Source organism: Oryx dammah, unplaced genomic scaffold (genome assembly GCF_014754425.2).
Source record: "Oryx dammah isolate SB20612 unplaced genomic scaffold, SCBI_Odam_1.1 HiC_scaffold_27, whole genome shotgun sequence".
Lineage (NCBI taxonomy): Eukaryota > Metazoa > Chordata > Mammalia > Artiodactyla > Bovidae > Oryx > Oryx dammah.
The window spans coordinates 107,197,330-107,213,048 of NW_024070211.1; the positions used below are offsets into that span (position 1 = coordinate 107,197,330).

Sequence of the window (15,719 nt, forward strand, 5' to 3'; positions counted from 1 at the left end):
CAGATAGATGCAGAACTGGCATTTTTACATAGAGTTGGTATGAGGAGAGAAATTTTCCCTCCAATAGAAGGAATTTGCATATCCTTACATAAGTGGTGCTTTAACTTCTATGAGTTATCTATAATTTTTATCTTTGTAAACTAGTTCAAATTACCATTTAAAGAATCAGATAACCAAAAAGGATATACTTGGTAAATGCCTCCTTTGCATGAAAGATACCCAGTCTTCTTTTGATTCATTTGAGTCTTTCACAGTTCGTCCATCCAGTATAGCTAAGACAGATATACAGACCTCATAGAACCTGTCCATGGACCCCCATCAAAAGCTTGAAGTTCTCCTCTGCTCATCTGTCTCTTGAGCACTCCCTCGAGCAGCAGATAGGTGACCCATGCAAGCATTAGTCTTAGAGGAATATACAGCTTCCCCTCAGATATGACACCCAGCAACCTGTTTGAATGAGTTGGATGTCTTCCAGGGGAAGGAGAACTGTGGTAACTAATCCCAGATCTTTTACACATGAAAGATTTGCCCAAAAGAGTTATAATGATAAGTCAAATTCACAGTGGGAGTGTTTAACATTCCCTCCCTCCCTTCCTTCCTTCACAGTTGTTCCATAACTGACACTGCACTGAGAATGTTATATGTGTTATTTCATAAAATATCATAATCCTATTGGCGTGTGCATTTTTGAGAAAATTCAGCCTGAATATTAAATATTACATATTCAGCACAAATATTAAATAAAAGATTTACATATCATAGTCCTTCCCACCTCATCTGGGAAATTGAGTGTCCAACCTACTTTTTTTTCCTCCCTAGTCCTGTGTTTCCATTTGGCACATGTGTGTGTGTTAGTCACTTAGTCGTATCCAACTCTCTGCAACTCCATGGGCTGTGGTCTACCAGGCCTCTCTGTCCATGGAATTCTTCATGGACAAAAATAGCAAAAATAGTAGAGTGGGTTGCCATTCCCTTCTCCAGGGGATTTTCCCGACCCTGGAATTGAACCCCGGTCTCCTGCATTGCAGGCAGATTCTTTACCATCTGAGCCACCAGGGGAAGCCTAAATGACCCTAACTTATCTTGTAATGTGTTTATGCCCCCTTACCTTCCTTGGCTAAGCTATGAGCCTCTTTAGCAAAAGAGCCATGTTTTATTCATGTGTCCTGGGTTCCTTGCACAGTGACAGGCACATACTGGGAGCTGATTACATACTTTGGAGCTTATCTGAAGTACACATACACAGTAAAGCTAATGCCTAAAATTGAACCTCTGGAAAAATTCTGTCCTGAGTCACTAGTTCCAAAGATTTTATTTCCTCTCAAGATGTTTCACTACTGCTAGATAGATTTTAGGGTTTAATAGATTTGTTAAATGTGGAGCTGTTAAAATTTGCTCTGGGGACACAGGAAAACCTTGTCTTATCATTGGATACAGGCTTGCAGACTAAATGTCATTATGTGACATCCTTGAGCGTGAAGGAAGCTGTGACAACGCAAAAACCGTTAGACATCATCTAGAAATTTGCACCACAATTATGTATCCAGTGAATGGAGAATAAGAAAGTCTTAAATGCCAGTACTTTGTTTCCTTCAAACCTCCCATGCTGACATACCACATTTTGCCCTAAAGTGTTTCTTAGAGTAAGAGTGAATACTAAAGAACTGCTAAGGAAGTGGGAACACAGAGAGCTGATATTCCCCCTGGCAAAAACAAGGCATAGAAACCAAAGCTCAAGGGAGATTGGAGACTGAAAATTAGAAAAGTGGAGGGAAAAAACTACACTAAAATGCTAGGAAAAAGCTTCATTGTGTTATCAGCCGTTTGAAGAATAAAAATGAAATGTAGGATTTAAAAACAGTGTATGACTTGGGCAAAATATATACAGTTCTTAAATATTAAATAGCTTAAACTTACAGAAATAGGAACTGTCATTCCTTTTTGGCAGTAGAGCATTTCTTTTCAGTTTATCACTGATGAGAGTATGGAAGTAATTAAAGTGTCTATCCACAGTTTCGATTGCAATCTGGCAATATTTTCTGAAGATGCATGAAATGGCTGTCACGATTGAGATAGTTATCCAGTGTCCCAGTTACTGTGGGGTTTTAATGGTCACTTTTATCAGGGAATCTTCCTGACCTGGGGATCTAACCTGTGTCTCCTGTTGTCTCCTTGAATTGGCAGGTGCATTCTTTACCACTGAGCCACCTGGGAAGCTTTGTTTTCTCTTAAAGCAGTCTTTGAAAAAAAATCACGTTGATTTCCTTCTAGACAGTTTCATACAATAAGTAATATAGCCTCCTTAGAAGCTTAGAAATTCAGTAACTTATACGATTCATGTGTTGTTTTTTTTTTTTCACTTTTTAATTGTATCTTTTCATCTTATAAATAGCTCCTCCCATTTTGGAAAGAATCCGGGACAAACAGGTTCAGTTCAGTTCAGTTCAGTCGCTTAGTCGTATCCGACTTTTTGAGACCCCATGAACTGCAGCACGCCAGGCCTCCCTGTCCATCACCATCTCCCGGAGTTCACTCAGACTCACGTCCATTGAGTCAGTGATGCCATCCAGCCATCTCATCCTCTGTCGTGCCCTTCTCCTCCCGCCCCTAATCCCTCCGAGCATCAGAGTCTTTTCCAATGAGTCAACTCTTCACATGAGGTGGCCAAACTACTGGAGTTTCAGCTTCAGCATCATTCCTTCCAAAGAAATCCCAGGGCTGATCTCCTTCAGAATGGACTGGTTGGATCTCCTTGCAGTCCAAGGGACTCTCAAGAGTCTTCTCCAACACCACAGTTCAAAAGCATCAATTCTTCGGCGCTCAGCCTTCTTCACAGTCCAACTCTCACATCCATACGTGACTACGGGAAAAACCATAGCCTTGACTAGACGGACCTTCGTCAGCAAAGTAATGTCTCTCCTTTTGAATATGCTATCTAGGTTGATCATAGCTTTCCTTCCAAGGTGTGTCTTTTAATTTCATGGCTGCAATCACCATCTGCAGTGATTTTGGAGCCCAAAAAAATAAAGTCTGACACTGTTTCCACTGTTTCCCCATCTATTTCCCATGAAGTGATGGGACCGGATGCCATGATCTTCGTTTCTGAATGTTGAGCTTTAAGCCAACTTTTTCACTCTCCTCTTTCACTTTCATCAAGAGGCTTTTTAGTTCCTCTTCACTTTCTGCCATAAGGGTGGTGTCATCTGCATATCTGAGGTTATTGATCTTTCTCCCGGCAATCTTGATTCCAGCTTGTGCTTCTTCCAGCCCAGCGTTTCTCATGATGTACTCTGCATAGAAGTTCAATAAGCAGGGTGACAATATACAGCGTTGACATACTCCTTTTCCTATTTGGAACCAGTCTGTTGTTCCATGTCCAGTTCTAACTGTTGCTTCCTGACCTGCATACAGATTTCTCAAGAGGCAGGTCAGGTGGTCTGGTATTCCCATCTCTTTCAGAATTTTCCACAGTTTATTGTGATCCACACAGTGAAAGGCTTTGGCATAGTCAATAAAGCAGAAATAGATGTTTCTCTGGAACTCTCTTGCTTTTTCCATGATCCAGCAGATGTTGGCAATTTGATCTCTGGTTCCTCTGCCTTTTGTACAACCAGCTTGAACATCAGGGAGTTCATGGTTCACGTATTGCTGAAGCCTGGCTTGGAGAATTTTGAGCATTACTTTACTAGCATGTGAGATGAGTGCAATTGTGCGGTAGTTTGAGCATTCTTTGGCATTGCCGTTCTTTGGGATTGAAATGAAAACTGACCTTTTCCAGTCCTGTGGCCACTGCTGAGTTTTCCAAATTTGCTGGCATATTGAATGCAGCACTTTCACAGCATCATCTTTCAGGATTTGAAGTAGCTCAACTGGAATTCCATCACCTCCACTAGCTTTGTTTGTAGTGATGCTTTCTAAGGCCCACTTGACTTCACATTCCAGGATGTCTTGCTCTAGATGAGTGATCACACCATCGTGATTATCCAGGTCGTGAAGATCTTATTTGTACAATTCTGTGTATTCTTGCCAGCTCTTCTTAATATCTTCTGCTTCAGTTAGGTCCATACCATTTCTGTCCTTTATCGAGCCCATCTTTGCATGAAATGTTCCCTTGGTTAGAAAACCTTTAATAAAAAGGAACGAGGAGATTTTTTTATACCAGTTAGGCTAAGGAAAATTTTTGTATGTTTCAAAAATTGGATTGCCCGTAGAGGGACTTCATTTAAAATTGTTTGGGGAGGGAGCTGTGTTGGCCTGATATCATTTTATATTGGAATGCTGATCTATTCCTGGTTGTCCTTTGTTTGTATATGAAGTACCGCACCAGTCACAAGCTTGGGTTTCGTGTGAATATGCATAATACTCCTTGTTAGGAGAGCTTGTAAATCCCTCACTGGGAATAGTCACCAGAAGTAGATGCACCTGTCTTCCCAGCTGGGATTTGCTCATGGGAAAGAGAGTTATTTAACACCATGTTATCCTCATGGACAGCTGTATATATAAGATGCCCTAGGGTGTACAAGACCTAAATTTTGTTTGTTAAAAAAAAAAAAGAAATTTGACATGAAAAGTGTTTTGATGTTTTGATTCAGTAGCTTTAAGAATATATAGAGTTGGATTAATACAAAAAAGTGTTAGTTGGTTTGCTTTGGTCTGATTGCTCTAACAGCTTTTAATGACTCAGCGAACACCAATATTCTCAGCTCAGGTTAGCTTGGGATTTAGCATAAAATACTTCATTCTGTTTTGATATAAGTCCTTTGTTAAAACATGGGGCTTGCCCTCAATGCTACAGCCATAACTCCTTGTCTTTGTGCATTTGAGTTTTCTGTTTTCCCGTGACAGACTCTTAAACTCCATAATAGGAGCAATGTCTATTTTGCTAGCCATTCTTTTCTCTAACTCACTGCCATTGTGTTAGCTCTGGATATATTTGTGCTTAATAAATCTTTGTTGAGTGGATACTTGAATGAAAGAAAGGATGAAATGTTTTTTGCTGACCAGGAAAAAAGGTAGTGACTGCTTCTTAAAAACTCTCTGATTCAAAATCACTGCAAAATCTAGAGATCTCTTTGAGTCCCATTTTTAAATGGAGGTATAATTTACTTACAATAAAATGTAGATTTTATAGACATGGCTTCATAGTTGTTTTTCTTTTTTTCAGGTCTGTCTATTCATATAACCACTATTTCAACCAAATATATAGTTTTTCCATTATTCTAGAAAGTTCCCTCCTGCTACTTTCCAGTTAATCTCTCATAACCACTGTTTTGATTATTACTACAGCCTCTTTTCTATCCTTTCTAGAACTTCACTGAAATGTAACCATGAAGTATGTGCTTTTTTTGTGTCTGTGATTATAAAAGTAATAAGAAAGGACAATATTATTTAAAAACCTACTCTGTGTCTCTCCTTGGAGGTTTTACTGGCCCTATCTTCCCCAGTCTCTAACCATTTGCTCTTAAGAATTCCAAAAATATAGAGAATAAGATTCTTACATGTAGAATTCAGAAGTACCACTCAACTTATAACTTTGTACTATGAACCTCCATTTGAAAAGTGAAACCCATCAGTAATAATCTAAATAACTCCAGTGTTAATAATCTATTATCTAAATAATATATGTATGTAATATATACTCTTACAATATACTAATAAATAACATGGAACTTATATTATGCCAAATGACGTAAATAATCCTAATTTTCAGAGCTAGGAACATAGCCCTTCTTCCAGACTCCTCTACGCTTTACACAGCAGTAACCATTGGTTTCACTTATCTTCAAGACAGTTCTGTGAGTAACGAACATATATGTGACAGATTGTAGAAGGAAAATAATATGAAAAAGAATATATATATATATATATATGTATGTTTAACTGAATCACTCTGCTGTACCGCAGAAATTAACGCAATATTGTAAATATTTATTGTAATTTATTTCAATAAATTTTTAAGTGAAAAGGAAAAAATCTCCAAAATTAGATATTTCCTCTAAAAGTCCTTCTTTAAAATATATTTTCAATAACATATAGCATTTTGGGATGTAGAAGGTAGGTAGAATTACAAAGGAGGTTTACAAAGAACTAGTCACTTTGCAGGCAGTGGGAAGAGCCTGCCAAGTAAAGCCTGTAGAAAATGGATTCATCGAATCAGAGCAGTCCATGATTGACTGCCAAAGCCAGCTTATTTTCTTTGCTGGTTCCGAAAAAGAATGTCTGAAACTGTGTGGTGATGGAAGGCTATCTTACAGAACATGCTGGCAGAGCATACTTTTTCACTGGCTCAAGTCAGTATTATTATAAACTTGATGGGATACTTAAGGCTCTGGTAAGGATTTTTAGGTCAGAAAAAAAAAATTAGACGTAGGAGATTAGGGAACAAAATGTGTTAGTTTATTTCACAGCAGAGTAAAGCAATAAAACAGCCTTAGCAAAGCCAGAGACAGAACTTATAGAAGTCTAACAATTTTCAACTTCTCTTGTAGAAACATTTGTTGTTACTAAGGAGACCAAAAAGTATAAAATTGTGATCTAAGGAAAGTAAGTCTAGTAGTTGCTGAAAAAGAGTTAATACAGTATTACATTAGATAAAGAAGGCATCCTTTCAAAGATGGATGAGATTATTGACTCAAAGGAAGAAAATTCCCACATTCAAATTATGTCTTCTGTAAAGGGTGCCGTTTTGTACAAGATAGTTTGATGCGAGATATGTGGAAATTTCATGAAATGGCAAAAAGAATCGGAATAACCTGAAACGGAGTATGAGTGTTAGCTGAAGTGCACCTAGAAGATTATTGATGTATTTTTCTTTCCCCTTAGATCTGGTAGAGACGCTTCAAGAACTGCTCAGTCCCGGGGAGGAGGGATTGCCTGAGGACACCGTCGCTTTACCTTGAGGCGAGTGCAGAAGTTTCCATTATAAGGTAATAACTGATTCCTACTTTTGGTTTTTGTAACCTTCGAAAATTAATGAAACCGTGGTGTAAAATTAGGCTATGTTATCAGAAGTATTAAAGATGTTCCGAATTTATTTATAGCTCTGTTGTCGTTCATGCTTTACACCTTTCATGTGGAATATGTGCAGAAATAATTCCTTCACAGATAGTATCTTTATGTTTGAAGTTGGATGATACGTAGACACAGTGGGAACTGCAAAGCACCAGTCTGGCCACTTTGGATTAAAATATCGTTAGCAAAGATTCTCTCTTGAGGTGCTTCTTGGCCTTTTCCTTCTTGCGGGCATACAGAAAATGGTAATGTCCCTGTGGTACTCTGCAGAGGCCACTCATTCCCAGAGACAACTGGTGCTGAGCCCCCGAGCATCTGAAGAGATGGAATCTCAGTACATCTGTAAACCACTGTGTAGAAGAGCTATACTGGGGAGCAACAGATGCTGCTTTTTTGAAAACTCTGAAGTGTATCCCCAGCTTTGTATATGTCCCTGTGATCAGAATCTGGATTTAGAGAAGCTTTTCATAGAGGGAAAAAAAATGATACTTTGCATTCTAAATTTTCCTATGAAGTTCATTTTCCCTAAAGATTGCCTAGTATTTTGTATCACGACACTTGAACAAGTGTTTTCCTTCCATGTCCATCTGTACAATGATAAAGAAGTCCTCTCTTGGAGGACCCACATAGGCACATCAGTTCTCACAGAACTCCTTGTTCTCCTAGGGCTCTGGGCAAGTTTACAGAAGACAAAATATACCTCCAGGGGATAGAAGGAGCGCCTGCAGCCTGAGGTAACTGCAGAGTTTAGGGCTCCCTTCCGTATTTGGTCTGGTCTGGGTAAGATTAAGTTATCTCATTCAAAAGAAACTGAGTAAGCATTCGACAGATTTGGGGCCTGACTCAAACCCAGACCGAATATTGCAGAATTAGAGGATACAGGCTGATGGGACTCAGCTAGTCTGGTGCTTCTTTTTATGCCGTATTTTCTAGTATTGTCACATGTACCACCGCAGTTACCACCTCAAGGTTAAGAGGTAACAACTGAGATGTCCAGTGGTATCTCCATGAAAGATGCACATAAATACCCTTTGGTCACAGTTCTGTCAATAGAAGCTGTCCTATATAACCAGGACCTTTGGTTTGGTTTGCTTTGGTTTTATAACCGCTGTGTCTTAGAGTTTGCTTTTTTTTTTTTAAGTGATTGACAGATTTTTGTTAGAACAGTTTTAGTTTTACAGAGAAATTAATTGAAAACTGCAGTGAGCTCCTCCTGCGTATCCTCCCTGAAAAGCACACATAATTTGTCCCATTATTAACATCTTTTATTGGTATGGTACATTTTCTGTGATTGATATGAACCAATATTGATACATTTTTCTTTATTAACGTGTTGCATAAAGGTTCACTGTTTGTATTGTGCATTCTGTGGGTTTGAAAAATGCGTAATGACTCATTTTCATTGTTAGTGTATCACATAGAATATCTTCACTACTCTGAAAATTCCATGTATTTCCCCTGTTGGCCCTTCTCTCCCCTCAGTGAAATCCTGGCCACCTGTGATTGGTTTACTGCCTCCACAGCTTTGCCTTTTCAGGAATGCCATACAGCAGACAGCCTTTTCAGACTGGCTTCTTTCACTTAGCTCGTTTCTCTATATTGTTGAGTAATATTCATTGTGCAGATGTACCACAGTTTGGTTTTCCATAGCTTATTAAAGGACATCTTGGTTATTTCCCAGTTTGACAGTTGTGGAAAAAAAAGCTCCCATGAACATTTAACTGCAGAGTTTTATGTGGACATAAGTTTTCAGTTCATTTGGATATATGCCAAGGAGTGTGATTCCTAGATCATATGGTTCAAGTATGTTTAGTTTCATAAGAAATCTCTAAACTGCCTTCCAAGGTGGCTGTACCATTTTCTATTCAGTATGCATGCGGGTTCCTGTTGCTCCACATCCTTGCCAGCATATGGTGTTGTCAGTGTTGTAAATTTTAGCCATTCAAGTGATTATGTCGTGTTTTCTCATTGTCTTAGGTTTTTTTTAATTTAATTAATTTATACTTGGTAATGACATTGATTAAGACTCTGAACTTCCCCCTGGCAATATCCACTGTGGTCATGCATTTTTATGAGATAAGCGTGTGTGTATACCTAAGGGTTTATGCACATGTGTCTGTGTATACCTTCTATTCTCCATGATAGAAAGAGGTCATAGTGAGCAAAGACTTTTCTAAAACTACACCATCAAAATGAAAATATACAGAGTATATCAAAGATATTTTTGTTTCAAAAAATGAACTATGAGTATTCTATGGATCCAATATGAAAATAGGCCATGCTTGATGTTATTTATAGCTAGTTTTTTGACATGAATAACAGTGTTTATACAGCCTACATCAAATTTGGCACTCTTAATTTTCCTATCCTGTTAAATTCAGCCATGCAGATATAGCCACAAGAAAGATTCTTCTTAGTCCTTTTAAGTTACAGTATTTTTTTTTCTGTATGCTGAGTGCATGCTTTAGATTTGATTGTACTGCTTTGTAAACATTTCTGATGAGATGGACTTCCATACTAGAATGTGACTTTCTCCTGTGTAAGTACTCCTCCTTTCATTTTTCTGTCTGAAATATGGCACAGTGCCTGTGTGAAGGAGGCATGACACTTGTTAAAGACAGTAGGGAAGACTTTATTCAGGAAGGACTATAGCAATGAAGTTTTGTCACAAGAGAAAGAGAGATGGCTCACCTTCAAATACAGCAAGGACAATGGGAGATTTATAGCCTAGGAGCAAAGTGGGGATCAGTGGATGGATGGAAAATTACCAAGGCCAGAGGAATTCTTGTAAGACTGACTCAACAGGATCCTTGCTGAAGGCAGGTCAGGGAGAGAAAATATGGGTATGTTTGTGTGTGTGTGTGTGTGTTTGTCTGTTGTGTGTGTGTAGAAGCTGATCTAATATCAGAGATACCAGAGGAAGAGTCCCTAAACTGACTCAGCAGAATTCTTGCTAGAATTGAACTAAGCAGGCAGGCCAAGGAGAGACCCCAAGGTCAGAGCTTAGCTGAGCAGAGGATTCAGAGGATCCTCACCCAGGTTTGGTCAAGGAGAGAGTCTTTGTCATCTGACATATGACAGAATTTCAGTGACCCTATATTGTTATTATGTAGATAGCCCTATATCAAATACTGTAGGAATCTATTAACAAAGTCTTGAAGACACTAAATGAGGATTATAATTTAAGGAAAAAAATAAGGAAATTACTTTAAATCATGTAAATAGTTTTCTGTAATGTTCAAGATTAACCTATTTAATGGAGTATAGATCTGGTTAAAAAAGTTAACTAATACGAATGAGCAGTTTTTATGTACAAAACAGAATCTCAACAGTGACAGAAATGTGAAGATAAAAAAAGGCACACTCTACTACAGGAGGGTCCAGGTGGGAGGGAAAGAGAACAATTTTGTGTTATTGATCACAGAATTAATATATATATATACAAATTTCATAAAGAAGTAGTATAAGAGGTCTGTTGGCACTGGGTATATCTTAAATCTAGATTGCAAAGTCATTGATATAGTGGTATATAGAAGACTTTTTTCAAACTTTAGTATGCATAAAATAACGTGGAGTTGTTATTTAAATTTCTTTCTCTTAGATTCCAAACCTAAATGTCTGAGTAATTTGAAGCGTCCAGGATTCCTCACTTTTAACAAGTATTGCTGTCATTCAGTTGCTTAGTCATGTCCAACTTTTTGTGATCCCATGGACTGTGGCAGGCCAGGCTTTCCTGTCCTTCACCATCCCCCAGGGCTTGCTCAAACTCATGTCCATTGAGTCAGTTATGCCATCCAAGCATCTTGTCCTCTGTTGTCCTCTTCTCCTCCTGCCTTCAATCTTTCCCAGCATCATAGTCTTTTCTAAGGAGTCTGCTCTTCTCATCAGGTGACCAAAGTATTGGAGCTTCAGCATCAGTCCTTCAGTGAATATTCAGGATTGATTTTCTTTGTGATTGACTGGTTTGATCTCCTTGCTGTCCAGGGGAATCTCAAGAGTCTTCTTCAATAAGGGACCTTTAAGCCCTGTTTTTAAAAACACTCATCTGTACTATAGTATGTACAGTTTTCCTCCTTGTAGTGTAGCTGATGTTAGAAAATACCCCCTGAAAACAGGATAATAGGGAAATTAGGGCAAAATATAGGAACCCCAAGAATGTACAGATGAGACTGCGTGACTTTTAGTAGTGTCATTTATGAAGGATTGTCTTAAAAGTCCAAAAAGAAGAAAACAAACTGGACAAAAACTGTTCAAGTATTAGAACATTTTTAAAAAGATACAACAAAAGATGTATATTTTGTTAATATGTATTTCTAAATAGATAAATATAATTCAGTTATATCAATGAATTATTTATTTCACAGGTATCAATTAAACAAAATTTAAAATTATAGGGGAATGATAAATAATGAAAACCAAAAGTGGGATATTAAGTTAATTAGTGCCTTTATCTCAGTGAAATATTATTTTTACTACTTTGAAGAATGATGACATTTACAAAGTATTTAACATAATGTTATGTTAAAGAAAACTTAGAATCTACAAATATGTGCTTGGAATGGCTGTTTCCACATAAAATATGTATGTATATGTGATGAAATTTTAGGTGTTTTGAATTCTAAAATTTTTTAAATATTACATGGTGCTCACAAAATCAGTACTGGAATCTGAAACCTAGGTGAAACAATACTATGTAGAAATCAGAGGCTTTGGTCATGAATTTTTAATAGTTAAAGAGTAAATAATTTTCAGGTCACAGGGTGCTTTGAGATTATGCTACTATCTGTTCCAAGGAAAACATATATATAGGAGTGATACCCATGGCTGGCTGATTATAACAATTATTTGGGGAGCTTTCTAAAAATATGAATTCCTTAGAATCTAGACAAGTGCTGCACTTTTTCAGATTGGAGTCTGGGTCTTGGAATCTGATTTTTAAAAAAATATGCTATTGATGGCCTTACTGATTAGCAAAGTTTGGCAACTACTATTGTGGGAAAGATAATTTATGCCTTTAAGAATTTCCACAATGATCAATATATGGCACTCTCCCCCCGAAAAAACCCCAAAACTCAAGACAAATAATGTCAAATTCTAGATTGTTTAATGTATGTATATCATAGTAAATAGAGTAGACGTTCAAAAGCAGGGAGGAGTAACATGAGGAGGATAATTTAGGAGAGCATTCTGGATCAAGAACCTCAGAAGCATTAGTGGCAGTGTGGCCGGAAGGGGGACCCCTTCCAGAACCCAAAACGGGCTCTTGTCTAACACTCGGAAAAGAATTGTCTGAGGAGACACATGTGCTGACAAAGCAAGAGATTTTATTGGGAAAGGGCACCCGGGTGGAGAGCAGTAGTGTAAGGGAACCCAGGAGAACTGCTCTGCCACATGGCTCACAGTCTTGGGTTTATGGTGATGGGGTTAGTCTCTGGGTTGTCTTTAGCCAATCATTCTGACTCAGAGTCTTCCTGGTGGTGCACACCTTGTTCAGCCAAAATGGATGCCAGAGAGAAGGATTCTGGGAGGTGGTCAGACATGTGTCCCCTTTTGACCCGTCCTGAACTCTTCTGGTTGGTGGTGGCTTATTAGTTCCGTGTTCCTTACCAGGACCTCCTGTCGTAAAACAACTCATGCAGATGGTTACTATGGTGCCAGGCCAGGGTGGGCAGTTTCAGTCAGTGTGCTCCCCCTAACAGTGGGGTAGCATAGTGCTGCAGAAACCACAGACTTCATCATCTTGACAACCTGCATGTCAAGAGGAGAAGTGGTGAGACCTTGAAGTGCCTAGAGATGGCCGTAAAAAGATGGCACCATTTGGGGACAGCAGCTTTCTCAGCAATCCGCAGTGCAAGCCCTTCACCCCTTCCCTAGAGGTTCAGATCCCTTTCCGAGCTTCTGTTCCCATTTTGGATCCAGGCTCTGAGGCACAGAGAAGCACTCGTGGGAGAAGCACTTTGGGATGGGAGAGTCCTGTGGAGTCTAGAAACCAGTGTTTTTTGTTAGGCTTTTTATTTTGTATTGAGGTAGAGCTGATTAACAGTCAATGTTGTGATAGTTTCAGGTGATCCACAAAGGAGCTCAGCCATGCATATACATGCATCCATTCTCCCCCAGACTCCCCTCTCATCCAGGCTACCACATAATATTGAGCAGAGTTCCTGTGCTATACAGTAGGTCCTTGTTGGTTATCCATTTAAATAGAGCAGTGTGTACATGCCCGTCCCTAACTATTCCTTCCCCTCATCCTTCCCCCTAGCAACCATAAAAGCTATTTCTTGAAGTCTGTGAGTCTAAATCGGTGTTTCTTTAGATGAGGAGAAGAAAGGCAAGGAAAGAGACTTCAGAATATTTGTGGAAGGACAACACATTTATTGAGTATGTGTAGTCAAAGATATTATGGCATTTAAAAGGCATCCATCACAGAGTAAATTGAAATTAAACCTTTACGAATAGGTATGGCTTGTTTCCCCAAAACAGGAAAGGCAGAGGAGAGAGGCATTTCAGTGATGGGGACAACGTGTACCGATGTCGACCACATGTGTGTCTTCTGAGGACTCAGTTTCTTCTTTAACGTAAATGTTACTGAGTCTAAGCTCACTCTGCTCGCCACACGACAGGTCGATGAATCCAAGAGACGAGGTGCTGAGGTAAGGAAGAGATTTTAACCGGGGAGCCAGCAGACCAAGAAGATGGCAGGCTTAGCCCGTGAAAATAACCATCTTCCTGGGGTCTGGATGTCAGGTTCTTTTAGAAGTTAGAGATGAGGGGAGGTAAGGAAGCAAAGTAAAAAGGCCATTAATCTCGCAAATGTTTCTGAGAATGGTAAGCCACAGGCAGGGGCTGTGCTCATTTCTTCCTTCCTGCATCCACAGGTGGGGTGGACAGGGTTCTGAACAAAGGCACTTTAGTTTAATAGTCAGGCAGAGGGGCAGGATTCTCGGAGGCAAACCATTCTGTATGATTATAATAACAAAAGTAACGAAAATTAAATCAAAGAAACAGTTCCAACTTGGAGCCAGAACTGGCTTCCTCCGTGCAACATAAATGCTTTTGTTTAAACTTATATTCTTCTAGCTCAGTTGCCTGAACTGACAGAACTTTGTTTTTTGCAACATAGGATCTAGGAGTAGGAGGTCCACGAATGTTTCTTCAATGAACAAAACCAATACCAGCTTGACTAGAGTCATTGGAAGTGTGGGCATAGACGAGTTTGGATGGAGTTGGTTCTCATGTGGGCAGAGCCTCAAGTCCCAGAAGAATTTGGACTTGGTCTTACAGTCAAGGTTTCTGAGAAGGATAATGAGAAGATAAATGTGAGTTTTGAAGAAGCAAATCAGCCAACAGTAAAGGAGATGGATTAAAGAGAGGGGAATAGGAAATCTAATTAGCATGCTAATCAGCTAATTACCATGAGAGGAAACCTGGATGAGGCTGTTGGCAGTGAAAAGAAAAAAAGAAGTGGATAGCAGAGGGAAGTTTCTCAACTCAATTAGAGGAATACTGATCAATCACCTACTAAGTGCTGGTCACCATTCTGGACCAATCAGTGAACAAAATAGAGCATATATTCTATAAGGATAAAACAATAATTAAAACTAATAAATATAATCAGTAAGGTATATACGTGTCAGAAGTTGCAGCTGTTATAGGAAAACACCAATTTGAGCACAGTAAGGAGAGCCAAGAGGGAGAAGGGCAGCAGACTGTGATATTACAGAGGATGGTCAGGGGAGGCTGAAGATTTGAGGGAGGTCAAAGAGTGAGCCAGTCCCCGGAGGGAATAGCATTCCAGGCCAGAGAAAGAGAAGAGGTGCCTAGGGTATAAGAATCCCAGGGACAGAGGAGCCTAGTGGGCTGCTGTCTATGGGGTCGCACAGAGTTGGACACGACTGAAGCGATTTAGCAGCAGCAGCAGGGTATTCCAAGAACAGCCACATTTTGAATTTAAAATCTATTTCAAGCAAATGCTAAAAGGCACCCATCACTGACTACTGAGATGGAGGATTTGGCTGCTGAAAACAATCTTCCTCCTTTGTAGTTCTGCTTCAGGCCAGATTGGATTAAATTTCTAAGGGACAAAGGAGAAGGAAAGAAGCCGTGTGAATTGAGGAGTCAGCCTCAGGCCATGCCTGTAGTTAAAATGAGAGAAAGTGAAGTCAGAGGAAAACCTGGATGGAGTCTATCCTTAAAGCTTTGTAAAGAGGGTTTGCCTAAGAAAAGGAGGCCCCCTGGTGCCACATGCAGGAAAAAAAAATAAGGAGACTAAAAGACTGCAGGGACAAAACCCTGCTGGAGTTGGGAGAGGAGGCATTGGGTTACCCCGGTCTCTAATGACTCCGGAAAACAGTTTCAATTGGCAGAAAGAAAGCATAGGATTATGGTGTATCCAGGTAGTTCTGTTTCCTCCACCAGGTACAGCGACCATCTGTGCTGTTAAGAATTAATATCCTAGACAAGTTGAGTTTTTCAGCTCAGCATTAAAGGTACTTGAATAATGTTTTGAAATCTGTCTTTGATAAGAAGTGCTGACAAGCTTGAAAGACACAGATTCAGTGTGTGTGGTTTCACTTCAGAAGTATGCAACTTCTCCTTCCCCTCTGCTCCTCCATCTGCTCAGATTTCAGAACGAGGCCCAGCTTTGACATGTAGAAGAATCAAGTTTTCTTCAGGTCTTTACCAAAGCTTGTATTTTATTAATGCGTCAA

General features: G+C 39.3%; 1 protein-coding gene across 1 annotated transcript in view; it reads left to right on the forward strand.

Annotated features, from left to right (window-relative positions):
* The first annotated feature begins 5,907 nt into the window (after positions 1-5,907).
* Positions 5,908-15,719, forward strand: part of B3GALT1 (beta-1,3-galactosyltransferase 1) — a 408,747-nt gene continuing 398,935 nt past the window's right edge. The window contains exon 1 of the mRNA XM_040229268.1: positions 5,908-6,926. The gene's annotated coding sequence lies outside the window, so the exon portion shown is untranslated. The remainder of the gene's footprint in view (positions 6,927-15,719) is intronic.